Source organism: Aquarana catesbeiana, linkage group LG10, assembly GCF_042186555.1.
Source record: "Aquarana catesbeiana isolate 2022-GZ linkage group LG10, ASM4218655v1, whole genome shotgun sequence".
NCBI classification, from domain to species: Eukaryota; Metazoa; Chordata; class Amphibia; order Anura; family Ranidae; genus Aquarana; species Aquarana catesbeiana.
This window is the reverse complement of record NC_133333.1, coordinates 80,488,299-80,514,793: the sequence shown is the minus strand read 5'-3', so window position 1 is coordinate 80,514,793 and position 26,495 is coordinate 80,488,299. Positions and strand designations below refer to the sequence as shown.

At 45.2% G+C, this 26,495-nt stretch overlaps 1 pseudogene; it reads left to right on the top strand.

The window, feature by feature from the left end:
• Positions 1-8,057: 8,057 nt before the first annotated feature.
• Positions 8,058-17,730, top strand: LOC141109848 (uncharacterized; annotated as a pseudogene).
• Positions 17,731-26,495: the final 8,765 nt, after the last annotated feature.

The following is a 26,495-nucleotide window of genomic DNA, read 5'->3' as shown; positions in this document are numbered from 1 at the left end:
AATCACATGCCAATAACGTGACTTGGTGCTGGATTCATTCACTTGACAAAACTGGTGCAGCACACAGGTGTTTCCCCCAGCCTCTCACCTTAAGCAGCGGCCCCCACTGGGCCAAGTCAGGCAGATAATTAATGTTTAGCTGTGAGGGATGATGATCCAGCAGCTGTCCCCTTCCTCCAAAGGATGTGCGTGGGTCAGATTCTCACTAACTAATCACCAGCGCTCTCACCGACCCCAAAATGATAATGAAGAAGGAGATGCTTCCATAGTGAAGTAATTTCAAAGCAAGTTTATTGTAAAAACATAGTAACTTACATGTATAAACGAAACTGTCAGCAGAAGTGAACAGCAGAGACAATACAAGCTTCCGGGTACGGCCGTCCCCTGGAAGCGTCGGCACCTGGCTCCTCCTACCCTGACGCGTTGATAAAGTCACGTGGTGTGACGCAACGCGTCAGGGTAGGAGGAGCCAGGTGCCGACGCTTCCAGGGGACGGCCGTACCCGGAAGCTTGTATTGTCTCTGCTGTTCACTTCTGCTGACAGTTTCGTTTATACATGTAAGTTACTATGTTTTTACAATAAACTTGCTTTGAAATTACTTCACTATGGAAGCATCTCCTTCTTCATTATCATTTTGGGGTCGGTGAGAGCGCTGGTGATTAGTTAGTGAGAATCTGACCCACGCACATCCTTTGGAGGAAGGGGACAGCTGCTGGATCATCATCCCTCACAGCTAAACATTAATTATCTGCCTGACTTGGCCCAGTGGGGGCCGCTGCTTAAGGTGAGAGGCTGGGGGAAACACCTGTGTGCTGCACCAGTTTTGTCAAGTGAATGAATCCAGCACCAAGTCACGTTATTGGCATGTGATTATTAACCATCTGGCTGGACATTTCAAAATACACTGCATGAAGCATTTCTATTTTTGGACTTGATCACAGTTTATGTCACATTTTTTTCAGATTTCAAGGATCTTTTTCATGTGGAAGAGGTGTTATATATATATTGTTGGAGTGCAGTTCGGAATCTGATTTTATATATGCACAGCTCTGCACTACTGTCACTTTTATGCACTTGATCACTTTCTGTGCACTTATGTGATATTGATTTGCACATTTTGTTATTTATTATTGCATGGTATTTATTCATCAGCATTATATTTATTTATTTTGTAATTTTATTCTTACGCATCATGGTGAGGAAAATTTAGCACAATTCATGACACAGCTTGAGGAACCATTGTTGAATTCCCATTAGTACCACTTAATATTTTTGGCCACATTTCTTTACTTAGTCTGATTGAGGAACTCATTATTTATAGGATGATTTAATGTGAGGATTATGTTTTGTTCATTAGTATTTAATATTTTGGCTGTTTTAGCTGCCCCCTAATGGGAGAAGATATCATTATTTGTTGTGCATTAAGGAAACATTGAGATTTCTTTGGTGAGATATGATGAGCGGCTAATTTAGACTAGCGCCACATATTTATACCCCTTTTGTTTTGCCACCTCTTTCTTTTTCTCTTTTGCCCCTAGCTGTTTTTTTTCCAATCCTGGACTTTTGGGGTTCAACTCCTTTGTTGTTAAATACTTAGGAATTGTGCTTGAGTTTAAGCTCTCCTTAGGGGTCTTGGGTTCCGTCACTCTCTGATTCCGACTTCTCATATTCACTTTTATTGCTTTCTTTCTCCCCAAAATTAATCTCCTCTCAAGTGGACATATCAGGGAATATTTGACTTTACCCCGTCCCCACCCGGGAGTATGCAACTTTTACCCAGCTCTTAATTAGGGAGGATAATCTCAAACACAGTCCTTGTTCCCCCTCCTCCCCTCTATCCCATAAGGGAATTCACATTGGTCATGCAGTCCCCTATATTTTAACCCGTTAATGTGACTTAACGGCCTGTTAAAGGGGGAGTACTTTATAAATGTAGTTCAGTAGAGGGTTTCCAAAAAGAGTAAGTCCATTAGACTACAATGCCAAGACCATATAACGTCAGGAGGCAAGTGCATAGGACCCGCACTATAACAGAGCAGAGAATAAATCCAGATACATCAGTCAATCTTCCAATCTGAATAGTGACCTGGCCGCAATATGGTACAGCATATATTAGATCCAGAGTCTCAGGTATCAATCTGGGACAATCAAGGGAGGGGCAGCAAGCATATGGCGGTGGTTTAGGACAGCAGACAGCAAATCACCTGGCTGCAAGGCTAATGGTATACAATAGGAAGTCCAGAATCTCTGGGCATCATTCAGACACACACTATTAGACAGTTCAAAATCGGTTTTACCTCTGGACAGTTGATTCACCCATTCACCTTCCAGGAGCTGCCTTTAATCCTCCGGGGGGGGGGCTCTCACCTCTCCTCCGGGTGCTTCTGGATGCCGTATATTACTCCCAGGGCGTCCTTATCTGCTCATTATGCTGTCCCCCCGTTCCTCCTTGTCATACCTCTGTCCTTCCATCTCCAGCAGATCCTATGGCTTGCCAAGGGCCATCCAGTTGTGTGGAAGAAAAAGGGGGGTGCTTTGGGCTCCCACCGATCCAGAAGCGGAATCCCTGCATAATCCTCCGCTCACCTCACATGCTCCAATCCCCATTCCCGACTGCTCCGATCCACCGCTCAGAGTCTGTGGGTTACGGCGGCTGTCATCCACAGGGCCTTGCGGTCGCTCACCCCGCTGGGCTCCCGCTGGTTCAGCAGAGCCCTCTCCATGCACCCTCACAGGTGCCGCCGTCAGGCCCCTCCCCTAGAGCGTGCGAGTCACGTCCGCATCACGCCCTGCCCTCTTCAATTAACACCTTCTTAACCCTGCCCCAGGCTGACCCTACATATCCCCCCCCCATTCCAGGCCAGGGGTCTGGACACCACAAAGTGGCAATAGACCCAGGAAAGGGCATCCGCATTCTGAGGTAGCTTTCCTGGTCTATGTACCACTACAAAATTGAAGTTCTGTAGAGCAAGGAAGTGGGCCTCCTCTAACCCAACCTTGCTTTTTTCTGAGTTCACTGTAAACCCCTGCCCTTCGGAGTGCATCCAAGACCAACTGGACCTTCGGTGAGTGACTTTCCCAGTCCTGACTAAAAATGACAATGTCATCAAGGTAGGCTCCTGTGAATTACTTATGAGGTCTTAGGACAAAGTCCATGGCCCTCTGGATAGTGGCTGGAGCCCCATGTAACCCAAACTGCATTCGGGCATATTGCCATAGCCCCTCTGGTTTGGCAAATGCGTTTTTTTCTTTAGTTTCTAAGGAAAGTGGTATCTGCCAGTATCCCTTGGTCAAGTCAAGAGTGGTGATGTACCGGGCCAGTCCTAATCTCTCGATTAACTCATCCACCCGGGGCATGGGATACGCATCTGGCTTGGAGACTTCATTTAACTTGCGAAAGTCATTCCAGAACCACCAGGTTCCCTTGTGTACAAGGACTATATGGCTGGACCAGCTACTTGAAGACTCCCCAATGATGCCAAGGTCCAACATACTCTTAAGCTTGGCCAAGACAATATTCTGACTAGCTTCGGATATGCGGTAGTGTTTGAGGTTTACCTGAACAGGAGAGCTTCAGGTATGCGGTAGTGTTTGAGATTTACCCGAACGCCAGGGTCTGTGATGACATTATGTTTAATTACTGAGGTTAGGCCTGGCAGGTTTGAAAAGATTTCTCCATTCATCTGCAAAAACTCCCAGGTCTCCCGTTTTTGAGGAGGGGAGAGAGCCTCTGCAATCCGTACCTTCTTAATCTGAGCGTCAGGATCTTCCGGGACCTTCAGACTGACTGACTGTCAAAACCTGTCTATCTTTCCATGGTTTGATCAAGTTGATATGGTAAATCTGATGGGGTTTACATTTGGTGAGCTGATGGAATTTATAGTTGACCTTCCCAACCCTGTCAACTATCTCAAAGGGTCCTTGCCACTTGGCAAGAAACTTACTCTCCACAGTAGGCACTAACACCAGCACCCGATCCCCAGGTTTAAACTTTCTAACCTTGGCAGATCGGTTGTATATACGACTCTAGGCATTTTGCACAGCCTGCAATGTTCCCGTACTATGGGCATAACTTTTATTATTCGGTCCTGCATTTGAGAGATGTGTTCTACCACATTCCGATACGGGGAAGCTTCCTGCTCCCACGTCTCTTTCATTATGTCCAGTAGTCCATGGGGGTGTGTCCCATAAACCAACTCAAAGGGGAGAACCCTGTGGAGGCCTGGGGTACCTCTCTTATGGCAAACAACAAGGGAGGCAACAAGCAATCCCAATCCCAACTATCCTCCTCCACTGCTTTTTTTAGCATCTCTTTAAGGTTTTGTTGAACCGCTCCACTAAGCCGTCAGTTTGTGGGTGATACATGAAGTCCGCAAGTGTTTAACCTTAAACAGTTTACAGAGTTCCTTCATCACTTTTGACACGAATGGGGTACCTTGGTCTGTCAAGATCTCGGATGGGAGCCCTGTTCTCATGAACATCTGAAACAACTCCTGTGCGATGATCTTGAAGGATCAATTTCTTAAAGGGGACCGCTTCCGGATACCTGGTGGCATAGTCAAGGACTACTAAACTGTATTATATATGGTGTCCCCTAGCTGACTTGAGTAAGGGGCCTACCAAGTCCATGGCTATGCGATCAAAGGGTATCACTATAATTGGAAGTGGTACAAGCGAACTGCGAAAATGGGGTGTTGGAGCGGTTCTTTGACAGGTGGGGCAGGACTTACAATAGTCCTTAATTTCCCGATATACAAAGGGCCCAAAAAAAAAAAAAATGCTGTGAAACCCGTTCCTGAGTTTTAACCGCTCCAAGGTGACCCCCACGTACATGACTATGAGCCAAATGTAAGACCTTAGACCTAAAAGGTAAAAAATAAATACTGCGCTTACACTGATTAAAGAAAAGCTGCGACTAGAAAGTAGTAAGCTGAAAATAGTGTAAGTCAAAAAAAGTCGCGCTGAAAACTAAAGTGACGAAAGGCAAATGCCTGAAAAATAATGTGAATGTGGAGATTGAATGTGGGTCGTTGAGTGGAAGTGTCAAACACTATGAAAGAAATTAAAAATGCTATTAAGTGAATAAAATATAAATGAGAATAATTGTGTATATGACAAAAAACAAATATTGCACATCACAATCAATAAACAATATGTGCCTCCAGTGTCAATATATACATTAATACAGCTTAACTGTAACCGCAGAGCCAAACCATAATAGTGTAACAACATAAGAAACTAAAAAACTAAAGAAAGTCCGTGATTCAAAAGAGCAGTATTAAATAAAGTCCATCCATATTACATTGACATGCATAGATTAAAACTGATCTCCAGGTGCTCTGTGAGGTAATGTAACAGGATCTCGCTGTGATAGGATATAAGGTGCGTAGATAAACCTCCACCTCCAAGAAAAATTACTGCCTCTTACCAGATGGAAATGGTCTCTAAATTACAGGAGACCCAGGAGGCAGGTCCTTATATCCTATCACAGCGAGATCCTGTTACATTACCTCACAGAGCACCTGGAGATCAGTTTTAATCTATGCATGTCAATGTAATATGGATGGACTTTATTTAATACTGCTCTTTTGAATCACGGACTTTCTTTAGTTTTTTAGTTTCTTATGTTGTTACACTACTATGGTTTGGCTCTGCGGTTACAGTTAAGCTGTATTAATGTATATATTGACACTGGAGGCACATATTGTTTATTGATTGTGATGTGCAATATTTGTTTTTTGTCATATACACAATTATTCTCATTTATATTTTATTCACTTAATAGCATTTTTAATTTCTTTCATAGTGTTTGACACTTCCACTCAACGACCCACATTCAATCTCCACATTCACATTATTTTTCAGGCATTTGCCTTTCGTCACTTTAGTTTTCAGCGCGACTTTTTTTGACTTACACTTAGACCTAAAAGGTTTGGGTACCACCGGTTGCTCTAACACTTCATCATTGACTTTAGTTACTCGGTACAAGTCGTGATTCACAGCATACCCACCCCGGGGTGCTGTGGTTCCCTGTTTAAGACTTTGGCCTATTCCCTAGCAGGGATCACCCTCATCTGAACACTAAGGAAATCTTCCCGACAGCCCCTGAGATCTAACATATCTGGCTCAGAGGAGGTACTTTCCGCTTCCAATCCCGCAAACACCTCCAGGGGACCAGGCTCACACACTCATGTGGATTTAGGCTGGTTGTAGCACATAAAACATGGGCATACATGGAGCGACGGCGACCCATGTCGCACTCCATTAGTTCTTCCCATCTTGGGCACTGGGCCGCCAGATGACCCAGTTGATGGCAGGACCAACAGCAAACCTCACGGGGTTCCCCCTGTCGATTCTCCGGAAACTTTGGTCCTGGGGTGCTCCTGGCAGTTGTTCTATGCCCCTGAGCAGACACAATGCGATCAACGGGTATCATCCTGGTGTTGGAACACACTTCTTTGAAACAGACCAGCTCTCTGGGGACAGAGGGACTCCCCTGGAAACTTTCCACACAGCCATATTACTCCACCACAGCAGCCATCTCATCCAGGGACTGAGACTCGGACTGAGCCACCCATTGGTGGAGCTCCCTTGGCAACCCCTGCAGGAAACGATCCAGTGCGACTCTTTCCACAATCTGAGTGGGTGTCTTTTCCTCAGGTTTCAGCCAGTCCTGAAACAAGTGCATCAGGTGGTACAGCTGCACACGGGCAGGCTTAGCTTTGTCAAAGTGCCAGCCATGGACTCGGTTCGCCTTTAAAGCATCAGTCACTTCCAGCCTGGCAGGATTTCTGCTTTCAGGCATTTATAGTCTCATGCGGATCCAGGGGCCAAGTCACAGTACACTTGGTTGGAGCAAGTACATCTGCCCAGTCTTTATCCGGGAGACCTTCCCTTGCTGCAACCCGCTCAAACATTGCCAGGTATGCTTCCACATTGTCTGAGGCTGTCATCTTTTGCAGGGTCCACTGCACTGCCTTCCGGGGGGTCACTCTTTATAGCAGGGGTCACCTTTTATTTCAGCCTGCAGGGTAACCACATTTTGTAATCTCACTATCTGTTTGCTCAATAAGCGGTTTGTTTCCTGTTGTACAGCAAATGTCTGCACCAGGATCTGCTCCTGCCAGGCCTGGGCCTCCTCATAGCGGGCCTGCACTTGCAGCAGGGCCTGCTCCTGACGGGGGGGGCTACACTTTTGTATTCGCCAGTACCAGTTGCTTAATCACGTCCTCCATGGCTTATTCAGAAGACTTCATTGTCTGTGCAGCTTTAACCCAAGACATGGGATTGGACTGGACTGCTCAAACTGCCAATTTGTAGGAGTGAAAAGCCGGTGTCTTGCCGAGAAAGTTCCCTCGGCGGATAAGGACCCCCCCTGTACTGCGCAGGCACAGCGCCTGCGCAGTACAAACTACTGTCAACCGTCGGAGATAGCCGAAGCTCAAAATCTTTAATCAGCTGCAGGGGCATAACTATAGGGGGCGCAAGAGTCGCGACTGCGATCGGGCCCTGTGCTGCAGGGGGCCTGCGCGGCCCCCCTTTACATATGGCCGGCGACAGCATAGGCGGCTAGGAGTACCAGTGCACCGTGCGCACGGGTGGCTGGAGGTGGGGGGTGACTATCAGAGCTCCATGCTCGAGTACCGCACAGGCTGCTCTTTAGCTGTGCATTCCCCTCATGACCTGCTGTGTCCTCAGCTGGCTCCTCTGGGCCCCCCTCTCCTGCTCCATCCAGCGCTGCTCAGTCCGGTGTCTGTCCCGCCCCCTGATTCTGGCTCACACTGCATTGCATGCTTCTCCTGGGCAAACAAACTTTAAGCACAGAGATGCAGTGCAGCCTCATCGATGCTACACCCGCTCCCAGGAGGACACCGCAGGCTTGTCTGCCAGCTCCCCTTCTCCCCCGTCATACACAGATGATGACAGACAAGTCTTTATGGGAGATACACTGATCGCCCGTCCAGCGTGCTGGAGGGAGCCCAGGCCACCACGGATGAGTGCCCGGCCTGCAGCTTGGTCATGGTGAGTGAGATGACCCCATCCTTCACATACCCCCTCCATCTCCCCTATGGACAGGGACCCCATCACCCCCGGGGACAGGGACCCCATCTCCTCTGGAGACAGGGACCCCATCACCCCTGGGGATAGGGACTCCATCAATCCTGATAGGGACCCCATCACCCCTGGGGACAGAGACCCATCATCCCTGGGGACAGGGATCCCATTACCCCTGGGGACAGGGACTCCATCAATCCTGAGACAGGGACCCCATCACTCCTGAGACAGGGACCCCATCACCCCTGGGGACAGGGACCCCATCACCCCTGGGGACAGAGACCCATCATCCCTGGCGACAGGGACCCCATTATCCCTCTGAACAGGGACTCCATCACCCCTGAGACAGGGACCCCATCACCCCTGAGTCAGGGACCCCATCACCCCTGGGGACAGGGACCCATTATCCCTGGGGACAGGGACCCCATCACCCCTGGGGATAGGGACTCCATCAATCCTGAGATAGGGACCCCATCACCACCGGGGACAGGGACCCCATCACCCCATGGGACAGGGACCCCATCACCCCTTGGGACAGGGACCCATCATCCCTGGGGACATGGACCCCATCACCCCTGGGGATAGGGACTCCATCACTCCTGAGACAGGGACCCCATCACCCCTGGGGACAGGGACCCATCATCCCTGAGGACAGGGACCCCATTATCCCTGGGGACAGGGACTCCATCACTCCTGAGACAGGGACCCCATCACTCCCGGGGACAGGGACTCCATCACTCCTGAGACAGGGACCCCATTACCCATGGGCACAGGGACCCCATTACCCATGGGGACAGGGACCCCATTTCCCATGGAGACAGGGACCCCATCTCTCATGGGGTCAGGGCCCTCTTCTCACCTGGGGACAGGGACCCCATCTCCCAAGGGGACAAGGACCCCTTCTCACCTGGGGACAGGGACCCCATTTCCCATGGAGACAGGGAACCCTTCTCACCTGGGGACAGGGACCCTATCTCCCCTGGAGACAGGGATTCCATCACCTCTGAGGACAGGGACCCCATCACCCCTAAGGACAAGGACCCCCTCTCTCCTGGGCACAGGGACCCCCTCTCTCCTGGGCACAGGGACCCCCTCTCTCCTGGGGACAGGGACCCCACCTCCCATGGGGACAGGGACCCCATCTCCCATGGGGACAGGGCCCTCTTGTCACCTGGGTACAGGGACCCCATTTCCCATGGAGACAGGGAACCCTTCTCACCTGGGGACAGGGACCCTATCTCCTCTGGAGACAGGGATCCCATCACCTCTGAGGACAGGGACCCCATCTCCCATGGGGACAGGGACCCCTTCTCTCCTGGGGACAGGGACCCCATCTCCCATGGGGACAGGGCCCTCTTGTCACCCAGGTACAGGGCCCTCTTGTCACCTGGGGATAGGGATGCCATATCCCCTGGGGACAGGGATCCCATCTCCCCTAAGGACAAGGAACCCATCTCCCATGGGGACAGGGACCCCTTCTCACCTAGGGACAGGGACCCCATCTCACCTGGGGGCAGGAACACCATCTGCCCTGGGAAAAAGAACCCTATCTCACCTTGGGACAGGGACCCCATCCTGCCTAGGGACAGGAACCCCATCTCCCCTGGCTGGAGGATGGGGGGTACCAGCATGCGGTCACTGGAGATGGGGGCAGGTACAGCACCAGCAAGGTGTGTGCTCCAGCCCCTGTGTGTTCTTTCCCGAACCCCCTCGTGGGCTCTGCCAGGTTCACCCATCCCCTCTCCTGCTGGTTGCTGCTGGGAGTTTGTCAGGACAGACAGTGGGAAATGGGCCGGTAAATGTATAATTTACCGCCCCTTCTTTTTCTAAATTGAGAGTCAGTGATCTGTACTGATCACTGACTGTCCATTCATAACTGTGACATAGTAAACTGTGTTACTATGCTTCAGTTTATGAATGGACAGGAAGCTCTGTACAGAGCTATTCCTATCCATTCATTCTATGTAGCTGAGGCTGCAGAGAAGGAGATTAGGGGCTTTGTCCTCAGTCTTCCTCTTTGTCTCAAAGGTGGAACATCAGAGGTCTGTTTAGACCTCTGATATCTCACCAAAGCCCCCCAATGGGGCTCCTAAAAAAATGTTAAAAAAAAAACCTACTGATACCAGTGGCAGAACTACAGGGCTCACAAAGGTCGTACCTGTGACTGGGCCCTGGAGTTCCACCACCGGACTCAGAGGGAAGGGCCCCGGCTGGGGTTCAGGGGGCCCTTCATGGTTTCTTGCACCGGGGCCCTGAAGGTTCTAGTTACGCCACTGATCAGCTGTACACGGCGCCTGCGCCCTAGGTCCAGGTTCCTTCCCCACCATCCAAGTGGACCTAGAGGGGGAATCAAAAAGAGCCGAGCGAAGCGAGGCCGTGCCCGAAGCGTGGCGAGCGAAGCGAGCCCGTGAGGGGCCCTCTTACAGGCACCGTGTACAGCTGATTTTCAGCTATTCACCTTCGGCTATTTCCGCCGGATCCTACTGCGCAGGGGGGTCCTTATCCGCCGAGCGGAACTTTCTCGGCAGAACACCGGCTCAGACAGTTCAGTAAGATAAAAATGGCTTTATTCAGCAAAACAAACATAAGAAACGACAAGCTTGTCTTGTAACACAGGTGCAGATAAAGAGAAAGTTCAGTCTTTCTCTAGCCAATAGGCTGATATATAGACAATATACAAGGCCCTAACCAGAGCTACAGTCTCTGATACAGTTTTGCTCACCCCCACAGGTGCACCATCTAGCAAGGGATCCTCTCACACAGCATGCTACTGTGTCTCTCTCTCCAAACACACTGCTCCTCTTTGACATTTTCAGTTCAGCTGGCAATAAGCAGGTCTGAAGGGGAAGTACCTGCCCTCTTCAATTAACCCCTTCTTAACCCTGCCCAAGGTTGACCCTCTACAATGTGTATATACCTGCCTGTATATCAACACTTCAGGTATAAAATATATGTGTGTATGCTTTTTTGTACACACCTCCTTCTTTTGTACACATCTTCCTTCTGGGTTGTTTAAACATATATTTTTTTGAAAAACACAACTTTTCCCGTATTTAGAATTAGTCTCATATATGTATTAATTATGATCCTTGCACCCTACTTGGGTACAACCAGCCTGTCGGATTTTTTACATTTCGATCACTGCCGGAGGTTATGGCCGCTAGTAGTAATCATTATGTTCTGCAGGCTGGGGAAGGCTCCCCCCCCTCGCCAGCAGAACACAATAGCGCTGTGGATCAACACTGACTGTGTTGACTGGGGAGTCAAGTGATTTCAAGAAAATTGAATCATCTATGGACTGCCATGTAGAAGTGTAATTAAGCTCAAATACATCCGTATGGTTCTTCCCAATTGTTCACATAACTAAGAACATAGGTTTTTATTGTTTTTATGTTAGTATAATGTAATGTTTTATTATGTTTCAACAGCAATTTAATTTAGTTTGGCCTTATATTCCGCCTATGTTTTTTCTTTATAAATCACAGCTCTCCTATACATTCCCATGGCTTGAAAAAGGAGCCCAGATGCTCCAAAATGTGTAGCCATGCCCCTTTGCTGCTAGCCAGGTGACATCACTTCAGGGTCTACGCTTTCAGTGCGCTCCAAGGTAGATGTGGGACTTGCGGGTCTGGATCTTCAGAGTTCTGTGACCTAGTCGGTGGCTGCACAAGCATTTTACTCTACAAGTATACACCATCAGGCTGATCAACAACATTAGCATACAGTATGAGATGAGCAATTCTTCATGTTTTACAAGTGAGTTGCTGCTTGTCTTTTTAATCAAAGTGTACCGATCTACTACACCTAATATTGTGCCAACACTAGTTGGGAACCCATTTACAGGTATATTAGAAGTCAAATATCTATAAATTATATACTGTATATATATCTATATATATGTAGCGCTGGTAGATTTTTTAATCTTGTGGGTTACTTGTTAGAGAAAGTTAGATTTGCCTCTGTTCCAGCTTGGCTGAGTTGCATGTGGTTCCACACTGTGCCGGTGGGTGTCGTTGTCACCATCGGCTGGTGTTGGAAAAGCAATGTGTTGAAGTGTATGAGTGCTCCTCTGTCCCGGAGACAACTGGGTGGAGGTGGTCCTCCGAGTTACATTCTGGGAGAGGGTATTTATGGGACAGATGCCATGTTTAGGGGTTCATTTTTCAGCCACCTGCTGGCCCTCCTGGTATGCAGGTATACAGGTATGCGTTAAGAGTACCAACGCATGGTCCTCAGTCCCGGGAGCCCACGTCGCTGCGGTGTGTGGGTGGGCCCAGGAGCCTGTCTGGGGCCTACCACAGCAGCAGAGGAACGGTCCTGAGCTGTCTATCCTGAGTGAAGAAGCTGGACAACCAAGAAGATCCCAGGGGAGGACCCGTCATGGAAGGATCATGCAGAGTGCTGGTCTGGAGAGGGGCCTGGTGACTCGGTTGGAGGACGTATCCTGAAGTAATCTTACTGAATAGTACTGCCGGGTTGGCTTAAAGGTTCAAGTACCAAACCCCCGTATTTTTTGAATATGTTCAGGTGTTCAGGTGTTTTTAACTAGCCCTGCAGGAAATGTCATTCTTGTATGTGTGCGCTGTAAAATATTTTGTACTGTTTATAGGTCTTACAGCAGCACCATCTTGAATTTAAATGCATTGTATGGTGTGCCCCCCAAATATGTTCTTGTATGTTGTAACAGGCCCTGACCAGGTTTTTGGGCTGGAGCACCCCTCCCCCTCCTCATTACCTCCTATTTAGTGGCCACCAGTGATTAGGATGTATCCCTTTCAGTTCTCCCACATAGAGGAGTTCAGCTCCCATGGTTGAGACAGAGGATCTTCCATTCTATTACTAGTGTAGGACCCACTAATTCGGGGTACTTTGTCGCAGTAAGTGGGCTTAGCACTATATGACCATATAGTGTGACCAAACCCCCGTATTTTTTGAATATGTTCAGGTGTTTTTAACTAGCCCTGCAGGAAATGTCATTCTTGTATGTGTGCGCTGTAAAATATTTTGTACTGTTTATAGGTCTTACAGCAGCACCATCTTGAATTTAAATGCATTGTATGGTGTGCCCCCCAAATATGTTCTTGCAAGTACTGTGTCTGACATTCATTGCAAACCAATACATCCTGTGGCAGAGGATCGTACGGGTTTTATTCCAAACAAGTCTGTGGCAGAGACTTTTGTTCGTGCTGCGTACTGGCTGCTAGGCAAGTGGGAGAGGCCTATCCAGGTGGGCAAAGATTGAGTCCCACAAGGGGGAGGTCATTCAACCATTCAACCGCAAGTGTTCAATTCCAGAGAATGTTCTAAAGAATACTAAGGAAAGGTATTTGGGCTTCCCTGCAACTTTCCTTCTGCCTCTTTTCTGCTACTTCCTTTATTATTTGTTCATTTAAGCATTGGAAAATCTACTCAAGTGCTAGTGTCTACATCGTCCAGAGGTAAACTCAACGGGACCCTAGACCCGGTGCCGGTAAAACAGAGGTGTCAAGAGTGAAGGTAACAGCCCGCTTTAAACCAGCAGCTCCACTGAGAGTTAGTGCTATATATATATATATATATAGCATCATATTTTTGTTTGTATATAATTGAATGATGGAAGCCAGCAGAGCTTCACCTTAATCACTAAACTAAGGGAAAATTCACCTGCAAAGTTAATAGGTTATTTGATTTTATTAAATCAACAACTCCACTGTGTGATTGGGGTTGCTTAACCGCTTGAAGACCAGCATGATACATTTAAATCATGTTATAGACAGGGAGGCCTTTCTTTTGGTGGTAGTTAATCACCACTCTATTTTTTTTATTTTTTACTATATAGGCCTCATGCACACATGGTGTCTTACAAAAAGACCTGCAAAGCTAGTTTTGATGCCAATGCGCATTTAGCCATGTTAGCGCTTCCAGTGTTTTTTTTTTTAAAACTCACCTCTCTTCTATTTTCCACTCCCAAATTTCCCACAATGCCAAATAAAATATGTTAAAAATCACATGTGTCTGTGCCATTTTGGTTGGAGAGAGAGAGGAGAGAGCATTTGAGAGTAGCTGTGAGTTTTTTGGAGTTTTTGATTATGGATCCCGTCATTCAGAAAATAGATAAGGCAATCCTGCTGATTGTCCTGCAGAGAAGGAGACAGTTGGAGGAGGAGAGAAGCAGCAGTTGTCGTCAGTTCTGGACGAATCCAATTGTATCCCAGCATCTCTCTTTGGAGTACTTTAACAACTTGTATGCCCAACTTAGCATGCATCTGGCCAAATTCCATAACTTCATGCGAATGTCTGTGCCGGTCTTTGATCACCTGCTGGAGAGGCTCAGGCCAAGGCTAGCAAGGATGGACACTTTGATGCAAAGCAGTGTGTCACCGGAGGAATGGCTGCTTGTGACACTCAGGTAAGTGACTTTTTTTTATAAGGAATGTGTACATATATAGGTTAGGGCTCAGGGTTAGGACTTAGGGTTAGGGGTTAAGGTTGGGACTTAGGGTTAGCACAGCAAAATTGAGATTTTTGCTATCTTTATGCAGCTCAAAAAAAGGACAACATGTGTCCTTTTCCTTTGCGTGAGGCAATCGTATGCTACCACTCATTGGACTGTGCATACGTTTGCCCCAGGCAAAGGAAAATGTGTTATTTCCCTCTGCGTGAGGCAAGCATATGCTCCTCCTTATTGGGCTGTGCATACGTTTGCCCCAGGCAGAGGAAAAAGTGTCCTTTTCGTATGCGTGAGGCAAGCGTATACTACCCCTTATTGAGCTGTGCATACATTTGCCCCAGACAGAGCAAAATGTTTCTTTTTTCTCTCTTACTTCTGTGTGAGATAATGCACATTACACATACTGATGTGCAGATGTACTTTTTAATATTTCACTAGTGCTGTTGTGCATCATACCAAATAAAAAACAAAAAACTACAAAATATAATTTTATTCATTTTATTTAGAAATGGAAAAAAAAACAGAATGGGAAGAATTACAGCTAGTGATAGGTGGAGGATAATTTTTCACAATGGCTTGCACGTGGGAATTGGGGACTGGGGGAAGTTGATTCAGGGTGTGAGTGGGTAACTTGGGGCAGGCGTTCATGCCCAAAATCATGGTGGTACGGGTGTCCTGGAAATGAGAGACGATCTGGGTAGAAATGGAATTAAGCAGGATGTTAAGAAGGAGAAGGAAATTCAACGGAGGAGTGGGGGGGGGGGTAAAAAGAGGTATGGGACTAGGTAGGTGGGGGCTGGCGTTGAGGAGGGGGCTGATATTGAGAGGGGGTGCTAGTGCTGCTGAGGTCCCGGGGGCCATTGGGGGATACGGAAAAACATTGTATGGATCACTTGGTGGTGGCCCACGACTTAATTTAACATGTTGATATTGAATTGCAATACCATGCATGTGATCCATACAATGCTTCTACTAGTCTCCCCCAATCTCCTCCAGGATATGATATAAGGTGTGTCAGAAGCAGGCACGTGGGTTTCCAGGATCCAAGAAGACATTCACATTGCGCCTCTCCTGCCGCACTTCCTGCAGCAACACTAGCACCCTGTCCTCAGTTTTAATACTGAACCCCCCCCCCCCATGCTGATTGCGGCCACGGCCAGGCACCTCACCACATCCTTGGCTGCTTGAAGCCTCATCCAGGTCCCTGGATTCCTGCCAAAAAAATGTAAATAGACAGACAGACAGACAGACAGACCACACTCGCTTGATGGGAGATTGCGAGGCCAGTGCTGTTCATGGAACTGGTGGGCAAATCTTCCAACAGCTATTCCACTGCCTCCTCCAAATGCACCCTTTCATCCACGATGTTGGATGTTGCCCTGAAGAGAATAAAATGTAAGATTAAGCTATGAAAAAAATAGTTAAAGTGATTGTAAAGCTTTGATTATTTTTAAAGAAAAATAACAAACATGTCATACTTATCTCCCCTGTGCAGTTTGTTTTGCACAGAGTGGCCCCGAACACCGTCTTCAGGGGTCCCTCGGCTCCTCCCCGCATAAGATAACCCCCTAGGAGAAGCTCTCTCTCGGGGGGGGGGTTACCTCGTCCATAGTTGCCGAATGTATGACTCCTCCCCGCCCCCTGTGTCATTGGATTTGATTGACAGCAACAGGAGACAATGACTGCACTGCTATCAATCTATTCAATCAAGAACCGGGACCCCGTGGAGAGAGGGACAGCGCATCCCCACCGAGGGAAATTCGGGGCTCGGGTAAGCAAAACGGGGGGGCTGGGGAGCCGGTGACTGCCAGGTGTTTTTTCGCCTTAATGCATAGGATGCATTAAGGTGAAAAAACACAAGGGTTTACAAACCCTATAAGCAATATCCCTGCCTAAAAACGTAAAAACGTAAAAACTTAGCCTTCTCCTCAGACAAATTCCCTCTCACGTGGTCGCGGAGTGACTTCCAGCGTTGCTGAAAATTTTTTCCTAAAAAATTTGCCTAAAGAAAAGTGGAAAAGAAGGGTTAATATGCATTCTTAATTAACAATACCCATCAAACATATCATGCATTCAATAAAAATAAACGTAATTCTCTCTGTTTTTGCTGCATTTCTCACACGATCCCAACCCACTGTCAGTGCAGAACTGATATCCATCCATGTTTTGGCCTTCCTTATCCAGTCACAAATCCCACAGCTCTGGACAGGCCTCCACTGCAGATAAGAGTTCTGCTTGTGAGACTTCAGCAGCCATCTTCCCTGTCCTCTTCCTCTCTCACACAACCACATGGCTGACTTTTGGGTAATGAACAGACAGGATTTACCTGGTTTTCCCCACATTACAGTGACCAATCACATATGTACAGCTTAAAAACGCTTGACATGGTTAAGCCGCGTTTAGGCGCATCTGGCGTTTTTACAGCTGTAACGTCGGTCTTCAGAACACGCTGGCCCAGGGTTTTTTGTAGCTTAAAAATGCCTATGCCACATACAGCTCCTAAAAGCCTGTGTGTTCATGAGGATATAGAATAACATGGAGAGGCATTTTTAAGCTGCAAAGAAAAAAGAAAACGCCTGATGCTCCTAAAAGCGGGTGTAAAAATGCCCTGTGCATATGAGGCCTTAATCTTAGTTTCTATTACAGAGATCATTTCAGTCTCATTGTGGGGCAGCCACTAGTGTAGCTGGATTTTTAGATCACTTTAATTGTCTCTTTTGGGACTTTAATTACTTTTTATAGATTATACACGCAGGGGTAGGCAACCTTATAGACGGAGAGCTACCTGAACAACACGCGAGAAGTCAAAGATTCCTGGTCACAGCATCGCCTCCTCTCAGTTGATTTAAACCTCTAATTGCAGTACTACTGTGTCGCAAGTGCATGCATTGCACTGCAATCATGGGTTTAAATCAGGTGGTGAGAAGGGAACATATTGCCCCCTCATCACCTATCAAAACACACTCAGATCGCTTTTCAGAGGAACAGCACTTAAATGAGCCCTTAGTTGCATTCAGCAGCGGCGGTACACTGCACTGCACCCGCAGTGTGGGTAAACTGCAGCACATCAGTGTGCAAGCAGCCCTATACTATTCTGCCCGGTGTATTGCTTCACACTGACCTGAAGATCTTTTCTTTTTTGCTTCTGGCACCACTCAGGAGACCGCTAGCCAGGATAAGTCAGAAAGAGGTTTCACCAAAAGTGGACCAAGGCGTTGCCACCATCCCATACATAAATGCGTAAAGAGAGGTCCCCCAAAAGAGGGTTGGGACTTTGAAGGCAACTAAGTATGGGTACAAAAACCAAGTCTATGGTAACATAATTTATTAAGTATTATAAAAAGTCAATATGTATATAAACAATGCAAGTGACTAGTTAAGAACAATATCAAAACATGAGCAGCAAGTGCAAAATAACAACGATGTAGTCTCCTAAGTAGAGATTAAGCCCGACACGTTTCAGGATCTTGTCCTTTCCTCGGGGGCAGTCCCTTGTGGAGAACAGTGTACATCTATGATACTAACATATATTAAAGTTGAGAAACATAGAAACGAGGGGCATGTTGTGAGCATCGTTGAGGGCGGGGAAGCAAACACCAGTCAAACGACCACCCACGCAAACACAACCAACCACCAAATAAGATAACAAACAAATGTAACCTGGTGTCAAAAAAAGTAAATTTGCTGCTGGATGTCAACCAAAAGTGGAAGGAGATAAAGTCCAAAGCGTAAGGTTAAGGCGGTCCCTTGGGGTCAAGTATTGATTGGTCAAACTGGGTTCAATTGTTAACTGGCAAAAGGCGGCCAGAGCAAGATGTTTTGTTTGCAGGAAACCTGCACAAGAACAAGTAATTGTTCAAAAGAAGAGATAGTGATGCCTGTTTAATCAATATAAAATGACAAGAAATCAAAATTAATGAGTTATAATGCAACTAAATGAATCTAAAATAGACTAAACTAAATTGCATAATTGATATAGTGAAAAAGGGCTAGCGAGAATGACATGGGTTAAATGACAATTAGCCAGGATAAGAGATGGCTTGCAGTTGGTATCACTCCACAAGGGACAGGAGCCAGCACTACAGAGGAGGCATTGGCTTATGATGCTCTTGCTCCGATATACAGCTCCAACTTTACAAGTAGTCCCTCTGCATTGCACTTTGTTTAATGCTTTGGAATGGCAGGTTAGCAAACCCAGACCGAGATCTACCAGTCACCTGGCCGCAATCTACTGGTGGATCGCGATCTACAGGTTGCTGACCCCCGCTATACAGTATATGGATTCTTGAGGTTTTCTATCTGAGATTTATTTTTAATCCTTGTATGTGTAGTATCTGAGCTGAGTATTTTGAGCACCTGGTTGCTCTTAACCTGCCTTGCGCCATTCATTTTCTTTTTTATACAATATTTCAAAAAGGCTGACCTGAAAAGCACTTACATAAATCTCAGTATGCTAGAAGACTTCAGGCAGTTTTTCCAACCATTATGTAAATGTATTCAGTAAAAAAAATCAAGTTATTCTAGCTGTGGGACCAGTCCCCTCTATACAGGTATTTCATGTACTAATTAAATGTGGTTGCTAAATGTTTAAACATTTTAAATTATACCTGACAAGTATATAGGTTTTACTTGACCCTGGGCCACAAAAACAACTATGTATTTTTAAAATGTATTTTTGCTTACCTGTTTGTAATGCAAGAGGCATTCTCAAACACATTTACTGCATGCTGCTTACTGTACATGTAAAAGGCTTTTGTGTCATTGTGCCAATACTATAAGTTTTCTCATGGCCACTTAAAACATTCAAACCTGATCTGAATATTTAAAGTGTAATTTAAAAAAACAAAAAAAAAACCCAAACATGTTACACTTACCTGCTATTGCACAGAGTGGCCCCAAACCTCCTGTTCTGGGGTCCCATGCTCTAGGTAACACCTCTTCTCCAAGTGTCCCCATAGCAAGGCTGTGTGCATCTATTTACAAGCACAGTGTGACACCGCCCCACCCCCCCGCTCTCTGTTTACAGGATTTGATTGACAGCAGCAGGAGCCAATGGTTCCACCTTCCTCAGCAAAGCCTGTGAGAGTGGGGAGAGAACCGCTACAAACAGGCACAGAGGTGGGATGGGTGGGGACTCAGGTAAGTAAGGGGGGGGGGGGTGAAGGGGCAATGCTGCTATTGGAGTATTTTTTTACCTTAATGAAGGTAAAAAATTCAAGTTTTACAACTACTTTAAATATGATTGGTGATAAAGCAAGAAGATGAGGCGGAAGCTGCACAGGTTTCAGGAAGCAGAGCCTGCTTTTTGGTAGGTGAGCAGCTGTGTTTGGCTACAGATTTATTAATTGGAACTCAGATTAACGTAAATGCATTAAACTGAAATCTCCATAAATGTTTTCATCATAACCAACTATCTACTCGAAAACTATAAAAACACCTCACCTATGAAGGTGAAGCGTTTGTAATTCAAGTCAGGTAAGCAGAGGCAGACCGCATATTAATGGGCATGCATTAAACATGCTACAATGGATTGCCCTGGAGTGAATGAGCACCTTTCAGTTAGGTCAGGGGTGTCCAAACTTTTTTCAAAGACAGCCAGATTTGATGAAGTGAACATGCGTGAGGGCCGTCCATTTCCTGACATTCTTGGTCCATCTAGTTCAACCATAAAAAAATAAAAATAAACATCATACAATCCCATATACCCAATCCTATACGCACAGTTGATCAAGAGGAAGGTGAAACCCCCCCCAGAAAAGCAGGATCCAATTTGCTACAGCAGGGGAAAAAATTGCTTCCTGATCCCCCGAGAGGCAATCAGATTTCCCCTGGATCAACTTTACCTATAAAATGTTAGTACCCAGTTATATTATGTACATTTAGGAATGAATCCAGGCCTTTCTTAAAGCAATCTACTGAGCTGGCCAGAACCACTTCTGGAGGGAATCTATTCCACATTTTCAAAGATCTTACTGTGAAGAAACCTTTCCGTATTTGGAGATGAAATCTCTTTTCCTCTAGACGTAAAGAGTGCCCCCTTGTCCTCAGTGTTGACCGTAAAGTGAATAACTCAACACCAAGTTCACTATATGGACCCCTTATATATTTATACATGGTGATCATATCCCCCCTTAATCTCCTCTTCTTAAGAGTGAATAAATTCAGTTCCTCTAATCTTTCCTCATAGCTGAGCTCCTCCATGCCTCTTATCAGTTTGGTTGCCCTTCTCTGCACTTTCTCCAGTTCCCCAATATCCTTTTGGAGAACTGGTGCCCAAAACTGAACTGCATATTCCAGATGAGGTCTTACTAATGATTTGAACAGGGGCAAAATTATATATTTCTCTCTCTGGAGTCAATACCTCTCTTAATACAAGAAAGGACTTTGCTCGCTTTGGAAACCGCAGCTTGGCATTGCATGCTATTATTGAGCTTATGATCTACCAAACTCCCAGATTCTTCTCCACCATTGATTCCCCCAGTTGTACTCCCCCTTGTATGTATGATGCATGCATATTCTTAGCCCCCAAGTGTATAAATTTACATTTATCAACATTAAACCTCATCTGCCACATAGTCGCCCAATTAGACAGTGCATTGAGGTCGGCTTTGAAATTGGAGAAATCCTGTAAGGACGTTATTCCACTGCATAGCTTAATGTCATCTGCAAAGACAGAAATGTTACTTTCAATCCCAGACCCTATATCATTTATAAAGATATTAAAAAGTAAGGGTCCAAGCACTGAAACTTGGGGTACACCACTGATAACCTTAGACCATTCAGAGTAAGCATCATTAACCACTACTCTCTGAATTCTGGCTTTTAGCCAGTTTTCTATCCATTTACAAACTGATATTTCCAAGCCTGTAGACTTTACCTTACACATGAGCCGTGTGTGGGGAACTGTGTCAAACACTTTTGCAAAATCCAAGTATACCACGTACACCGCCACCCCTCTGTCCAAGGTTTTACTTATCTCCTCATGAAAAGAAATCAGGTTTGTTTGACAACTTCTGTCTTTCATAAATCCATGCTGTCTGTTGCTTAAAATATTTTTTTCCAGCATGAACTTGTCTATATGTGTCTTTTATTAAAGTCTCCAGTATCTTCCCAGATATATAAGTTAAACTAACAGGTCTATAGTTACTTTTTTTATCAAATTTTATTTTTATTTAAAGTTTAACATATCAATTCATACATCTTTATATTCAATAGTTCAAAAGAGACTACACGAATACCAAACAGTCCTATATATTCTATTCCAAAAAACTGACATGCTTACCCCACCCACCCCAATGAAAACAAAACAAAACAAAAAAAAAAAGGGGGGGGGGGGCTCAACATCTGCTCCCTCCTCCTCCACACCCATCCTAATTATAGTAAATTTCCGACTATCCCACCATCTCCCTGATAGCTGCCTTTCTACTCCAAATCCTATTGTTTTTAATTCCACCATACCACCATTAGTGGCCATACTATCACCCACTTGTTATGAGTGAGGGGAAAAAAAAGAAGGATAAAAGCCCAACAGTCCCAACCTTGAATTACCATGTCTTCCTTCCTATAATCCTCTTCCACCTTACTAAACCTTACCTTCTAACCCCCTATCAGTACGACCACCATCCCCCCACGTGTGGGTAGATTTCTACACTCTAGGAGGGTGCGGGGGGCTAGAGACCAAAAATAGTGGGGGAAAAAAAAGGGGGGGGAATCAATATTCACATTTTAACTTCTCTGACCATTTCAGAGGCTACTTATGTGAGGGCCCAGGGAAATGCAACATACTTCATACCTGCCTGCTTCTTGGCACCTCCTTCTTAACCTATCTCTGAGGTGCATTGTACCCAACCTGTTGATATCTTTTCAAATTTCCCCTGTTGGCCCTTCACTACATAAACCCATCTTTCGGCTTCCATTATAAAGTTAACTTCCTTTTTCCAGTCCAATAAAGTTGGGAAGAGGGCTTGTTTCCAGAACCTTGGAACCAGTAATTTAGCCGCATTCAACAAATGCGGTATAATACTCTTCTTATAGGTTTTCATGGGTCTGGGCATCCCATGAAATAGAAAATATAGAGGTGTAAATTCCATGGGTCTGGGAGTCAACTTCTCAATCCATGGGGCGATTGCCTCCCAGAATGGTTAGATCACAGGGCACGTCCACCACAAGTGGAGGAATGTGCCCTGCTGCCCACAGCCCCTCCAGCACCGGGCATCCACAACTGAAAAAATCTGTTATAATTTAACTGGAGTCCCGTACCATCTTGTCATAAATTTATATGCCATTTCCTGCACATACGAACTTATAGATGTAAAATAAGTTGATTCAATCATTTTTTTTAATTTGTGCAGTTGTCAACACTTGATTTAATTCTCTTTCCCACTCTAATAAAATAGGGGACTGTGGCATTCTGGCCACTAAGGATCAGTCTGTACATCTGTGACAGCAAATGTCTAGCATCCATCAAATGCACACACTGACCTTCAAATGCCGTAAGTGAGTTTAGGGGTCTTAATAAGGGCTTCATTTTATTAAAGAAGCCCACCATTTGTTGGTGTCTCCAACCCGCTATAGATATATTCCCTAGAGCTGACTCCAACTCAGAGAGTGTTGACAGGACACCACATGGGGCAAATTTGCCACACGTGGTGTCTCCGTCCTGCCCCAATGCCCCCAGAAATCTCATCTTCTCCCCTGGAGGGAACCACAAGAATCCCTCCAGTGGAGCCAGAGGGGACATCTGAGGGGAATATTTTCCTACTTTATTCAGTTTGTCCCATACTAACAAGGAGTTTTGGGTCAGGGGTGATGTCCACTTTGAAAGTCCTCTTGATATACTCGGAATCCAGGGGGCTCCCGCTAAGTTCCTCCCGGCCATTTTCTTTTCTAGTGGAACCCATATTTTATTCAAAGAGTTATGACACCAATTCAAGATTCGAACTAGAGACATAGCCCTATAGTACAATGATACATCTGGTAGCCCCATTCCCCTTCTGCTTTGCTTCTATGCAAAATATCATAGGCCAACCTTGCCTGTTTGTGATTCCATACGAATGCTACAAAGGCCTTCCGTACTTGTCTAAAGAAAGTCTTCGGTAACTTAATTGGTACTGTGTGCAGTGTGTAAATTATCCTGGGTAGTATGCTCATCTTGATGACACTCACTCTCCCAAACCATGTTAAGTATTGGCCCTTCCATTTCTTCATGTCCCCTATTATTCCTGTCATTAGGGAGCCATAATTCAGATCGTATAGCAACTTTTGATCTGCAGTAATGTGCACACCCAGATAGAACAAGGAATCTTTATTCCAAAAAAGAGGTACCACATTGCATTGTCCTTGCCAGGGTTCGGAGGACATGATTGGGTAAAAGTATTGATTTTCCAAAATTAATTTTAAAGTTGGATAGACAACCAAATCTCTCCACTTCAGACATAAGTGCTGATAATGATGTCTGTGGAGCAGAAAGATAGAATAATAAGTCATCAGCATAAGCTGATACTTTATGCTCAACAGACCAGTTACAATCAGACTAATTTTATCCAATTCTACCCCATACGTATATCTGAGCATCCGTCCCTGAAGAGTGTTCCTACACAAAATGCGTCGGACATATGTGATGCTGATTCATGTCTGTAATAGACTCATCAATTCAGATTTTACTTATCTATCTAGTATGGTTTCTATTGTTTTATCATATTTCCACTTTTGTTGCAAGTGCTGCTCATATGATGTGTGTGTGTGTATATATATATATATATATATATATGAATTCATGCACTGTAATAATCCAATTTTTTAGATCTGATATATACTTATGTACTTTCTTGTCCATGCCACACGTGCATTTAGATGTGTGGGTGGATTACATATGAATTTATATACTAATTGTTCACGTGGTCTTTAATATCGTCATGTTTTTATACATCTTTCAATAAATTTGTACTTTTTCTATTTCACCTCCACAATGTCAACAACCTCATTTAAAGTCCCACTTTTCCTTTGCTTTCCGCATTGGGAGTGTATTTTCTTTTTCATGATGTTTTGATTAACCACTTCAGCCCCGGACCATTTGGCAGCTCAATGACCGGAGGACTTTTTACAATTTGGCACTGCGCTGTTTTAAATGGTAATTGCGCGGTCATGCAATGTTGTACCCAAACGAAATTTGTGTCCTTTTTTTCCCACAAATAGAGCTTTCTTTTGATGGTATTTGATTGCCTTCTGCCATTTTTATTTTTTGCAATATAAACGGAAAAAGAACGAAAATTTTGAAAAAAAAAATATTTTTTCTACTTTTTGTTATAAAAAAAAATCCAATAAACTCAATTTTAGTCATACATTTAGGCCAAAATGTATTCAGCCACATGTCTTTGGTAAAAAAAATGTCAATAATTTTTTTTGAACAAAGTTGTCACTAAATGATATATTTCTCAAACATGCCATGGGCATATGTGGAATTACACCCTAAAATACATTCTGCAGCTTCTCCTGAGTACGGGGACACCACATTTGTGGGACTTTTTGAGAGCCTAGCCGCGTACGGGGCCCCGAAAACCTAAGCACCGCCTTCATGATTTCTAAGGGCGTAAATTTTTAATTTCACTCCTCACTACCTATCACAGTTTTGAAGGCCATAAAATGCCAAGAAAGCACACCCCCCCCCCCCCCCAAATGACCCCGTTTTGGAAATTTGAAAGTTTTTTCACACAGTATTTGCGCAGCGATTTTTCAAAAGAATTTTTTTGGGAAAAAACACACATTTTTTTTAAATTTTAATGCACTAAAACACACTATATTGCCCAAATGTTTGATGAAATTAAAAAGATGATCTTAGGCTGAGTACATGGATGCCAAACACGACATGCTTTAAAATTGCGCACAAACGTGCAGCGGCGACAAATTACTTACATTTTTAAAAGCCTTTAAAAGCCTTTACAGGTTACCACTTTAGATTTACAGAGGAGGTCTACTGCTAAAATTACTGCCCTCGATCTGACCTTCGCAGTGATACCTCACATGCATGGTGTAATTGCTGTTTACATTTGACGCCAGACCGGCGCTTGCGTTCACCTTTGCGCGAGAGCAGGGAGGGACGGGTGCTTTTTTTTTTTTTTTTTTTTTTTTTTTTTTGCTTTTTTAACTTATTTTAAAAATGTTTAACTGTTTTACTCTTTTTTTTTAAAAAAATTGGGGTCTATTAGACCCTAGATCTCTCCTTTGCCCTCAAAGCATCTGACCACACCAAGATCGGTGTGATAAAATGCTTTCTCAATTTACCAATGGCACTGTTTACATCTGGTGAAATCTAAGTCATGAAATGCTTGTAGCTTCCAGTTTCTTAGGCCATAGAGATGATTGGAGTCATTCTGGTCTCTGATCTGCCCTATGGTCAGCTGGCGGAACCACCAGCTGCATTCTCGGGTTCCCTGTTGGGACAGGAGAGCCAGAGAAAACCATGGAAGATGGTGGGGGGGGGCATTCCCTCCCACTGCTTGTAAAAGCAGTCTAGAGGCTAATTAGCCACTAGGATTGCTTTTACATGAAAGCCGACCGCTAGCTGAAAAGAATGATACCAAGATGATACCTAAACCCGCAGGCATCTTTCTGGTATAACCACTCAAATCCAGCAACATACCAGTATGTTGCTGGTCCTTGTTGGGCATATATTGTAATTTTTTTTTTCATGCAGCCTATGGGCTGCATGAAAAAAAAAGATTGATCGGTGGGTATGCCCACCATTAGAATACCTCCCTTCATCCACCCATGCCTAATGATGGGCATACATGCACCATTTTGTTTTTAACTGTGGAGGTGAAATCACCTCCTACAGAGCTGGAGGCATGCCTTTATGTATCGTGGGAGCAAACGCTGTTGCTGTCAAGATAAATAAATCAGTGCTGCAGCTGAATGGCCTAAAAAATATATGCCGAAGCATGGGGGCATCTGCCCCAAAAGTTAGGAGCAAATTGCTCCTCCACCCCTGCTGCCCTCATGCTTCGGCATATC